This window comes from Cavia porcellus, unplaced genomic scaffold (assembly GCF_034190915.1).
Source record: "Cavia porcellus strain 051 isolate PalLab524CR breed Dunkin Hartley unplaced genomic scaffold, mCavPor4.1 scaffold_4, whole genome shotgun sequence".
In the NCBI taxonomy this organism is placed as follows: Eukaryota; Metazoa; Chordata; class Mammalia; order Rodentia; family Caviidae; genus Cavia; species Cavia porcellus.
In genome coordinates this window covers 80,246,558-80,259,904 of record NW_026947487.1, presented here as the reverse complement: position 1 = coordinate 80,259,904, position 13,347 = coordinate 80,246,558, and positions in this window count along the sequence as shown.

Below are 13,347 nucleotides of genomic sequence, written 5' to 3'. Positions count from 1 at the left end.
TCAGGCCTATTTCTTTGCTAGTACCATGCTGATTTTATCACTGTAGCTTTGTAATATAATTTCAAGTCAGCGTTTGAGATCTGTCATGAATATTTTGATAGCTAATAAAATGCAGATATTTGTGACACTAAAATATGCAGATAAAGAAAAATATTACATGTGTTATTAATTTACGTTTATTAAATTTCAGTGAGTTAAAATATGATTTATTTTTCTAAATTTTACTTTTGTAAATTTTTACTTTAGCATAATAGTAGCTGGACGTACACCTCAGTACCTTTCTCTGAGGGATACAGGGACAAGCTTTGTATTAATTCACTTGGTGCAACAAAGTGTGCACATGTGCAAATATGTTAAACCAGGATTTACACCCACATTACACTCCACTGAAGAATTTTTGTGTATGTTTACCTGAGCATCACAGAGTTATATTACATTCACAGCACTCTAGCATTTTTTTAAAGTTGTTTTTTTTTTTTTTTCAGTTTTCTGGTATAAGTAGCCAAATTTAGTACAATGGAACATGAAAACCAATTTGTAAATTTTGGAGGTGCTTACAAGTGAATCATCAGCTTATTCAAGCATGAATGAAGATGAGCCATTATAGTAAAATGTATGCTTTCATAACAAAAGAGTAGTGTGGATGTATGATGATAATGATGATGATAATAATGATATCTTTTACATAGGCTAATTGAGTTCCTCTGACAATGAAATGGAGCAAGAATTGACTGTCACAGACACAAGGAATTTGGAGCTCATTAATTCTGGTTATGAATATTTTAGTAGTCAAAATGTTGTGAAACAATCACACAATCAAGTTGAATGTTCCAATACTAGAAGTATGTCCAAAAATACAGTGAGAGTCTTGGCTTAGGTAAACATATTGGAGAGAATGACAGCATTGCCATTAAATGTTGGAAATCATAGCAGATGAAATGCTCTAAGATGCTGTGAAATACACAGAGGCTGAGATACAAGTAAAATGCTCTTTTAAAATAGGCATATTTAAAAATGTATTTATTACGACATTTCACTAGCTAAAATGAAAGCTTTCATAGGACTGCTGTATTTAGCAGGAATTTATCATGTTAATTGCAGGAATGCAAAAGACCTATTGCAGAGGAATGTATCAAAACATAGCATAAAAGGTATGCTCCTGTAGATGTGAAAACTTTCCATTTTTAATTTAGAACTTTATCTTGCAACTCAGCCATCAGATCATCCTTATTCATATAGCAATAAACTGAATGATGTGAACAAACTTGCTGCTCTGATCTCCCAAACTAATCAGAATGTGATACTTGACGATTTATAGATTTCCAATAGATATTACACTTCATAACAGAGCACAAATTGACTAGTATGGGAAATTTACACAAGGGCAAAACAGAACTTTTAAATATAAATTATATTTCCCTAGACTTTCTTCCTATAGTTATAGATATCAGGCAAATATTTACCACAATTTGTCAGTTGCCAGACTGGTCTTGAGTTTATTGTTAGGACCAACTGAAGTAATTTAACCAGAATGTTATACATGCTATAACCAGTTTTCCTTCCTTGTAAGACAGAACTGTGATTGTAAGGGGCCATAACCAACACCATAATCCCATAGCGAAGGAATGAGCCATAAGTCAAACAGACACAACTCCTCAGTCTTAATATATTAGGAATGTATGTTCTAGGAATAAACATAAAGACCGAGTACCACAGATATCTAGAAAACATCTTGAGGAACAGACACCTTCTAGGAAAACCTCCACACCAGTGATAAGGTTATCTAACATAAGAAATATGCAAGTATCAACAAAGAAAACAAAATAAAATAGAAATTAGAGCATTACAAGACAAAGAAGAAAAGTACAATTCAAAATGCCCAGCCCACCCAGAACAAGTCCAGAACAAAAAGAGATAAAGGAAACTGGAAACCAGAAAAAGGATCTCTCTTAAATGAAAGCAGTGGTAGAAAAAAAACAGAAGATGTCATAGGAAAAAATAATCTCCAAGGTGCAAAAAGAAATGACTATCATAATAAAAGACATTAAACCACACAGGTTAAATGACTAGAAGAAAGTAATGGAAATCCTGAATGCCAAACTTAGACAAGAAATGGAATCAGTGAAACAGATACAACCAGAAATGCAGGGATTAGAAATTTCCCTAAAAAAATATATGCAGCAGACCGAATGCAGGAGAAGATAGAAAACTAGCTCTAGAAGACAGGAACACAGCTAATGACCAGGAAAGGAAAGGTATCCTAAAAATAAGAGTTCATGAAAAACCAATGCAATAACTTTAGGATGAAGCAAAGAAGAAGGACAGCATAAGATAGACTGTAATCACTGAGAAAGATGGAGACAGAAATAAAACCAAAAACATTAAAAACCTCTTCCCAGAAATAGTGGCACAAAACTTCTCAAGCATAGATAAAGAATTTAATGTACAAATAAATGAAGCATGTAGAACTCCAAATAGCCATGACCACAATAACTATACAAAAAGGTATATAATAATCAAGATTCTAGAAATTCATCACAAGAACAAAATATTAAAAGCAGCTAGAGAAAATAAACATATAACCTGTAAAAGAAAGCCCATCAGAATTACAGCAGATTCTCAACACAAACTTTCAAGGCATGGAGAGTTTAAAGTGAGGCATTTGAAGTCCTAAAGGAAAACAAATTTCAACCCAGATTGACGTACCAATAGAAGAAATAACATTCTTTCATGACAAAGAATAACTGAAGAAATGTATGAGTACAAAATAGCTCTACCCAGCGCTCTTAAGGACATTTTAGAAAGAGCCACCAAACACCACAAGCACATGAACTCCAATAGAAAAAGCCTTCAGGCAGGGTAAACTATGAAACAGATTAAGACATGAAACAAAACTTGAAAAAGAAAATCATATATATATATATATATATAGTAAATTTTCAGTGTAAATTTTCTCCATCAATCAAAAGAAACAGACTGGCAGCATAGATCAAAAAGCAAGATCCAGCAGTATGCTATATTCAAGAAAAACATTTCACCCACCCAAAAAAATTCATAGACTAAAACTCAGAGGATGAAATTCTTAGTGCCATAGTAACCCAGAGAAAAAGCATGGCTAACTATCTATTTGTAGACAATGTAATCTTTAAGCCAAAACTTAAAGATTTAAATAAATAAAAATGTCACTACATACTTGTTAAGGGAAAACTCTAAGATGAAGAGATAGAAATCATAAATATTTATGCGCCAAACACAGGCTCACCTAACTACATAAAACAAATATTAACAGACATAAAAACACTGGACAAGCACTAACACGATTGTAGTGGGGAACCTTAATACTTTATTCTCACAAATAAGTAGATCAACTATGCAAAACAAACAAAAGAAATACTAGAATTAAAGCAAGTTTGTGAGCAAATGGGTTTGGTAGATGTCTACAGAGTGTTCTACCCAGAACATCACAATACACATTCTTCTCGGTTGTACATGGAATGGTCTCCAAAATACTTACTTAAAACATTTTTAAGTAAGTACAGAGAAATTGAAATAATTCCATGCATATTATCTGACCATAACACAATGCAACTAGAAATCAACAGCAATGGAAAACACAAAAACCTACCTAAACACATAGAAATTAAACAACATCCTTCTTAACAACCAATGGATCATACAGGAAACTAAAGCTGGAAATAAACATTATATTCAATTAAATGATTATGGGAATACAACACACTGAACTTTATGGGATGCACTGAAAGCTGTCCAATGAGGAAATTTATAGGGATGAACTCACATATCAGGAAAATTGAATGAGATAAAATAAACAACCTAATGTTAACTTTCAAACTTCTGGAAAAAGAAGAAATCAAATCCAAAGCTCATATGAGGGAGGAAATTATAAAGACAATAGCAGAAATTAATGCAGTAGAGGCTAAGGAAATAATATAAAAAATCAAGGAGCTGGGCATGGTGGTGTATGTCTATAATCCCAGCAGTTGGGAGGCTGAGGCAGGAGGATTGCTGCAAGTGTGAGACCAGCCTGGGCAACAAAGTGAGCTCAAGGCCACCCTGAATTGCAGAGTAAAACCCTGTCTCAAAAAGACACACACAAAATAGTTGATTATTTTAAAAGAATAAATAAAATTGATAAACCATTAGTCAACCTCATCAAAAAGACGAACGAGAAAACACAAATTTAAGAAATTAAAAATGAATAGAGGAAAATCACAATAGATCTCACAGAAATGCAGGAAAGCATTCATACCTACTATGAGAACCTATATTCTAAGACATGGAAAACATAGAAGAAATGGAAAGATTATGAGATAAAGTCAAATTTCCAAAACTAAATTGAGGATATAAAAAATCTAAATAACCTGGTAACAACCAATGAAGTTAAAAATTTACTAACAAAGAAAGCCTCCCCAACACCCAACAAAACAAAACAAAACAAAATAAACAAAACAAAAAAATAAAGCCTTTATTACATGAAAGACACCTTGCCAAGAATCATGGAATAAGTATATTTAAAGTAAAGTATTCTAAATATTTTGAGGGGGATAAATGTCCATTTCAATTTTTTAATTTAAATGTTAATCTTATTTTTATTTTTTTATCTTGAAGATAATAAAACCAAATGAAACAAAACAAAATAGAGTCAATCAAAATAAAATGATGAACATGGTACATGACTTTAAAATAAAACACAAGAGAATCAATAATGGCTACCATAACACCATTTGTTATCTTCAAAAGAATCTGGCAGAATCCGGGGAACTTTGCTGCCTCCACCAGCACTTGAGGAGGGAGATGTGCTGCAGAGGAGGTTTGGGATTTGCCTGGGCTGTGCTGGTGACATTCTCTCAGTTTGGGGAGCTTCACGACCCGAGGAGGTGGGTTCCTGCATACCATCCAAGCCTCAGAGAGTCTGACATCCCTGCTCTGGGTGGGGACCTGCCCCGCTTGCAGCCACACTAGACTGGGCTCTATGGGTTTCAGGCCTGCCTGGGCCATGCTTGGTGGCCTTCTTTAGGTCCAAGGAGCTACACTGCCAGAGTGGGGAGCTGCACTGTTGGAGGAGGCTTTGGGCCTGCCTGGGCTGTGCCCAGTAATCTTTAAATCTGCCCAAGGAGGGAGCTATGCTGCCAGAGGAGTCCCAGGAGCCCTGGACATAGGAAACGATTTCTAACGTGTGAATGGGAAACTTATGCAAAAGAGTTGAATTTATCCCATGCATGTGATCAGATCATAGTGCCATGAAACGAGAAATTAATTATAAAAGAAACCCCACAAACACATGGAAACTGAATCATACACTGGAGCAATTAGAGGGTTAGAGGGGAAATTAAAGAAGAAATTAAAAAATACCTACAAGCAAACAAAAGTACAAATACAACTTACTGGAATCTATGGGATGCAATGAAAGCAGTCCTCAGAGGAAAATGTATTGCATTGAGTTCCCACATCAGGAAAACAGAATGAACACAAATAAACAACCTGATGCTAAATCTCAAACATCTAGAAAAAGAAGAGCAAGTCAAGCCCAAAGCCAACAGAAGGGAGGAAATTTTAAAAATTAGAACAGAAATTAATGCAATAGAGACTAAGAGAACAAGCAAAAGAATCAATAAATCAAAGAGTTGGTTTTTTGAAAGAATGAATAAAATTGATAAGCCCCTAGCCACCCTAAATAAAAAAGGAAAGAAAAAGCTCAAATTCATGCAAGGAATGAAAAAAGTGAAATCACTACAGACTCTGTGGAAATACAGATCATCAACATCCATTTCAAAAATCTCTACTCTGAAATATTCGGTAACACAGAAGAAATGGACAGATTCCTAGAAACAGATGAAGTACCAAAGCTGGGTCAAGAAGATGCAAAACTAATGAATAACCCAATTTCTACTAATGAAATTGAAAATTTAATTAAGTCCTTACCTACAAAGAAGAGCCCAGGCCCAGACAGATTCACTACGGAATTCTACAAGAAATACAAAGAAGATTTAATGCTGAAACTCCTCAGTTTCTTTAATGAAATTGAAAGGGAAGCAATCCTTTAAGTCATTCCTAGAAGCAAATATTACTCTAGTACCAAAACCTGAGAAAGACCCAACTAGAAAAGAGAACTACAGATCAATCTCCCTAATGAACACAGATGCAAAAATCCTCAATAAAATATTGGCAAACAGGGTGCAGCAAATCATCAAGAAGATTATACACCACGACCAAGTGGTATTCATCTCAGGAATGCACGGATGGTTCAACATACGTAAATCAATAAATGTAATCGACCGTATCAATAAAGCCAAAGTAAGAATCAAATGATCATTTCCACGGATGCAGAAAAAGCTTTTGATAAGCTCCAACACTTGTTCATGATAAGAACCTTACAGAATATTGGAATAGATGGTTTTACCTCAATAATATGGTCATCTATGACATCTATGACATCTATGACAAACCAACAGCCAGCATCACATCAAATGGTTAAAAACTCAGTCTTTACCTTAAAATCAGGCACAAGACAAGGATGTCCCTTATCACTGCTCCTATTCAATATAGTACTGGAAATACTAGCCAGAGCAATTAGACAAGAGAGAGAAATAAAAGGGGTAAAGATAGGAAAAGAGGATGTTAAATTATCATTATTGGCAGATGACATGATACTCTACATAGAAGACCCCCAAAATTCCATTGAAAGACTCCTAGATATAATAAATAAATTAGGCAATATAGCTGGATACAAAATCAATATTCAAAAATCAATAGCATTTCTATACACTAACAACAAAATCATGGAGAGAGAAATAAGAGAAGCCACACCCTTCACACTAACATCTAAAAAAGTGAAATACTTAGGAATTAATCTCATGAAAGAAGTAAAAGATCTATGCAGGGAAAATTATAACACCCTGGAAAAAAGAAAATGAAGACGATGCCAGAAAATGGAAAGACATCCCTTGCTCATGGATAGGAAGAATAAATATTGTGAAAATGGCCATTCTCCCAAAACTGTTACACAGATTCAATGCAATCCTAATGCAAATATCATCAACATACCTCAGAAATTTAAAGAAATCAATCCTAAAATTCATCTGGAACCAAAAGAGACCTAGAATAGCAAAGACAACTCTAAGCAGCAAAGGCAAGGCAGGAGGCATTGCAATCTCTGACTTGAAGTTATACTACAAAGCTACTGTAATACAATCAACATGGTAGTTGAATAAAAACAGATCTGAAGATTAATGGAATAGATTAGAAGACACAGCCATAACTACAAACACACTCAGCCACCTTATCTTTGATAAAGGAGCCAAATATGTTCACTGGAAGAATGACAGACTCCTTAATAAATGGTGCTGGAAAAACTGGCTTTCCATATGCTGAAAACTAAAACTAGACCCATGCCTATCACCATATACTAAACTAAAATCTAAATGTATCAAAGATCTGAATATTAAAACAGAAACACTAAATCTGTTGTAAGACAAATACGTAAAAAGTTTGAAGACACAGGGGTAGGTAGAGAATTCATGAACAGGAATCAAATAGCACGGGAACTGCTTCCCAGAATCAATAGCTGGAATCATGTCGTGTTAAAATTTTCTGCATGTCAAAACAAATCTCCTGCATAGTGAAAAGAAAACCCACAAACTGGAAAAAATTTTAGTGAACCGTCCCTCAGACAAAGGACTTTTGTCTAAAATATATAAAGAATTTAAAAAATCAGACCGACGAAATTCAAGTACCCAATCCAAAAATGGGCTTCTGAGATGAATACACACTTCTCAAATGAAGAAATACAAATGGCAAATAAATATATGAAAAAATATTCATCATCATTAGTCATTAGAGAAATGCAAATTAAGATAACACTGAGATTCCATCTCACTCCTGAAAGAATAGCCAGGATCAGGAAAACTATGAACAACAAATGCAGGAGTAGCTGTGTGGAAAAAGGAACTCTCTTGTACTGCTTTTGGGAGTGTAGACTTGTGCAATCACTATGGAGGTCAGTCTGGAGGTTCTTCAAAACCTGGGATTGGAAGGCCCATTTGACTCAGCTATTGCACTTCTAGGCATATTCCCAGAAGAACTGAAAACATCATACCACAGTGATATGTGTGTACCCATGTTTATAACAGCACAATTTGTATTAGTCAGATCTTGGTAACAATCTAAGTGTCCATCAACTGAGAAATGGATAAAAAAAGTTGTGGAATTTTTATACAATGGAGTGCTACTCAACTATAAAGAATGATCATATTGAGATATTTATTAACAAATGGGTGCAACTTTAGATCCTACTCATAAGCAAATTAAATCAAACTCATATAAATACCGTATAGTCTCCCTAATGTAAGAAATGGTAAGAGTACATAAGAATTTATCATAATCATGATTCCATATTGCATTGCTCTGAAGCTTTATAATCATTGCATCCATTAATTGGAATGGGTTTATCCTGGTTTGATTTTAACTGTGATGATATGTACAGCAATTTTGAAGAAAACAATACATTATATTAGCCAGTGCTGATTTAACATCATCTTACTCTGAAGTCCTACCATGCTTTTGCTCTTCTGTTTCCATTGGTTCTATCATGTTGTATCTTATTGGATTGTATTATGTTTGATAGTATAAACAAATTTTCTATGGAAAATGAGATAATAGAGTAGCTAGTGTTTACTTTCTGTTATTTGGTTCTGAATGCCATGTAATACTTTCATTCTCTTGAATGGTTTTATACTACTTTGTTATGTTTGAAACTATTGTATATGAGGTTATGGTCAACTATTTCAAAGAAAGAGACATTATGGTAGTTGCTCTTAATTACGGGTTGTCTTCTGATGAAATACTGTGTTGCATACATTGTTCTGTTCATGATCTGTTTTGCTATGTCCTGTTTTGTCTTAATCTCTTTAAAATAAAAAAAGGAATCTGGCAACCATCACTGAAGATTCTCCTTGGGTAAAGGTTAATGTTAAGTTTCGATTACATCTTACAGGTTAACCATGTACAGTAATTCCTGTCAAATAAAAATATTACAGTGAAAGATAAAGAAAAGAAAAGTCCAAGTCCTGATGGATTCATTGTTGAATTCTACAAGAAATTTAGAGAAGGACTAATGCCACTAATGCTGCAATTGTTTAAATAAATTGAAAGGAAGCAGTACTTCAAAAATCCTTCCTGGAAGCATTTATTACCCTGATTCCAAAACCAAAGAGAAACAAACAAACAAACAAACAAAACCAACAAATCAAAGCAACAGCAAAAAACTAAAGGCCAGTCCCCTAATGAACATAAATATAAAAATTTTTAATAAGATATTGGCAAACAGATGCAGCAAATCATTAAGAAGATCATATACCGTGACTAAATAAGATTCATTCCTGGAATTCAGGGATGGATCAACATACACAAATCAGTAAATGTAATACTCATATTAACAGAACCAAAGGCAAAATTCACATGATCATCTCAATAGATGCAGAAAAAATTTGGCAAACTCCAACACTCATTCATAATAAAAACCCTACAGAAAACTGGAATGGATGATCTTTACCTCAATCTTGTGAAAGGCTTCTATGACCAGCCAACGTTGAACATCATATTACATGGTCAAAAACTAAAATCCTTCACTTTAAAATCAGGAATAAGATAAGGATGTCTATTATCACCATTCCGATTTAATTGGTTATGGAAACATTAGCCAGAGAATTAGACAAGAGAGAGAAAAGGAATAAGGATAGGATAGAAAGAAGTTAAATTATCATTATTTGCAGAAGACATGATACTTTATCTATAAGACCCCAAAACTCCACCAAAGAACTTGTAGATTTAATATTCAGCTTCAGTAGTATAGTGGGATACAAAATCAAAACTCAGTGTCACCCCTGTACACAAGCAACAAATCACAAAGTGAGAAATCATGGAATGCATACACTTCATAATGGCACCTAAAAATGAAATACTTAGGAATCAATCTAATAAATGATATAAAATATGTGTACAGAGAAATTTGCAGAACCTTAAAAAAGGAGAATGAAATGGAAAGATATTTCTTGTTCTGGGAGAGGAAGAACTAACATTGTGAAAATGGCCATACTTCCAAAACTGCTATACAGATTTAATGCAATTCCAATCATTATATCATTATCATACTTCACAGATCTAGAAGAAAAAATAGTAAAATTCATTTGGAACCATGAAGCACCTAGAATAGTAAAAGCATTTATGGGCAACAAAGGCAAGTCAGGGCACATCACAATCCAATACCTAAAAATATACTACAAACCTACTGTGATAAAATGAACATGGACCTGGCAAAATAATTCCTGTGAATCAGCACAACAGAATAGAAGATGCAGGGAGAATCCCGAAACACATTCAGCCACCTTATTTGTGATAAAGGAGCCAACTATGTTCACCAGAAAAAAGATAACCCCTTTAATAAATGGTGCTGGCAAAATTGGCTTTCCCGATGCCAAATACTTAAACTAGACCCATGTCTATTACCAGGCCCTAAAATAAAGTCAAAATGAATCAAATATCTAAATATTAAAGCAGGATCACTAAATTTACTGTAAAAGAAAATAGGTAGAAATCTTCAAGATACAGGTGACACTTCATGAAGAAAACCCAGAAAGCAAGGGAAGCGTTACAAGAATCAACAAATGGGATGTCACCATATTAGAAAAGCTTTTGCACAAGATTATAGATCACCAACAGAGGAAATGGATGAAAGAGGTAAGAAGAAAGGAAAAGAGAAAAAATATATATTTATACATACTATAGTTAAGATAGTTATACAGATAGTTTCTCTTAGTTCATTGAAAAGAAAAGTTCGTGCTAAGATAAGATATCATGCCTATGTCTGTTGCTCTGAATAACTACTATAAAGACAACAATATGCAATGTAGTAATTATTGTAACTCTTGTACTAACCTGATGTAAGCTGTTTTATTGTTATTTTTATCTTTTATTCCTTTTAAAATAAAATTTAAAAAAAATTATAAATGAATTGGTGCAATTTCACAATAGAGAACTATATAGTGTAATCTTTGAATTTGGACAGATTGATATTGGTCTCATGTGTAACAAAGAATAACAAATAGATACTGCTGATGTTAACATTTGTACCATGAAGGAAATAGGGAAACCTTGACAAATGAAAGCTGAGCTAGAAAGCTTCTACAACAAAACCAATGGAAGAGTAGATGCTGTTGATGAATTATGCAACAACTGTGATCTCATTGAAACACAAAGCATTGGCCAGTGGTTGCACTACTTGATCCTAAACGTGTGTGGCACAAATAGTCTCATAGTTGTAAAGAAAATAACAAGTGTAAATGATCATGGAGTAATTTTCTTAGAGAACAGGTGAATAGACAGATGCAACATCAGAAAGAACTACTATGACAACGGGAAAACCAAATGAATGTCAACTGCGAACTGTAAGAGAGGACAGGGGAAAAAATACATGCTGTCAGTGTAAGAAATACATTGCGAGTGGAACATGCAATTTTCATGTATGAAGACTTCTTTGAGTGTGACAATTGAAGCAAAGATTATTTTTGCTGTAGAGTTCTAATGATATTTTCTTTATAGTTAACATAGGTATAATTTCTAATATTATTTCTTAGGTTTTGTAAGCAAGCACACACCTGATGTGAAAATATTGATGTCTATTCTAAGAATTCATCATACATTTGATATTTTATTTTATTGACATCATATTTTATTATTTAGATGTGGATCACTGAAGTCATGATTTCTTTGGTGAATTGCTATTGGTATTTCCATTGTAGTTCATTTTGGAACTACACATGAAGTGTATTTTGGATGTTCTTTTTTTAGGTTTTATAAGTAAGTACACCCTGATGTGAAAATATTGATATTTATTCTACCCACACAATACATATCAAGATTAACACTTTAATTCATTGGTATTTTATGTTTCTGTTTACTATATATTGTGTAATATAATGAGAATCTCCTGACAAAAAGCAAGATCAGTGAGATGTCAAATATGTCCTAAAGAAAAGACAGGAAAACAAACATGCATGCTGTCATTGTAAGCGACATATGTGTACGGAATGTGCTGCTGTCATGTGTGCAGACTGCCTTGGGTGTGATAACTGAAGAAAAGATTATTTTTGTAGAGTGTTATTGGCATTTTTACTTTTCATTCATATAGGCAGGCATTTGTTGTTTCTGTACTTTTTTTTTTAGATTTTGTACAGCAAAAACGAGTCAACATTAAAAGTTTTGATTTTTTTGGTAAACAATAAATATTAAAAATGCAGTACTTTATTTTGTGATTTTTGCATTTTAAGCAACCACTGTTTAATGTAATAAAACTCATAAAGTTAAAATTATCAATCATCAGTGAAAATATTCTTAAGAACACACATGAGTGAGGCACTCTCACATATATGCTATGCAATGACAAATGTGCGTTACGCTTTGGGGTTAATGGCGGTAAACTATGTGGATAACAGCTTACTTTTCCCTCTCAGAGGGGTTTTTCATATAACAATGATCTACTTTAGAAGAATCTACTGCCCCAATGTCCTCTCTTGCTCACTGTGTTTAGAATGATGGAAAGCAGATTGCAAGCATCACGTCTATGATGTGCTATGAGGGAGGCAGGCAAGTGTGGGAAGATGGCTTGGGAGCCACAGAATCCAGGGAAGAACTGAGACCCAGCTCTTCAGAATCACATCCACCAAGGATGTCAGAATGGGCTAAAATGAACTCATGCCCATTCTTTCTGCTTCCAAAGTTCACCCAATTGTCTTGCACCAAGAATCCAGAGAGAAACTACAGGCATATCTTCAAAGGAGTTCAGCAAGTTTTCTGTCTAACTAATTTAAAAAGTGCATTCCGTGTACCAATAACAGTTATTCAATGAAACTGACATTAAACACCGTAAAATTTCTGAGAAAACCCAATGAAAGATATATATTAAATTATAATATATATTAGTTAGTGGACTAATACCAGTTTTTATGAGTGTTTCTTTGTGCTTATAAGAAGTATAATTCTTAACTAAGAAAATGGACATGTCCTTATATTTCTTTTAGTGTAAACTTATTAATTATACTGTTCTAATTTTGTGGAACTTTACTATTCCTGGCAAAATACGTCACTTCTTTTTTTTTTTTTTTTTTTTTTTTTTTTTGGTCTTTTTCCTTTTTATCGGTACCGGGGATCGAACCCACGACTGCCTGCCTGCAATGCACGCACTTATGCCACTGAGCTAAATCCCCAGCCCCTAATACGTCACTTCTAACATGAATTATTTTATAAATAGTTGTTTTCAGTTTTTACTATGAA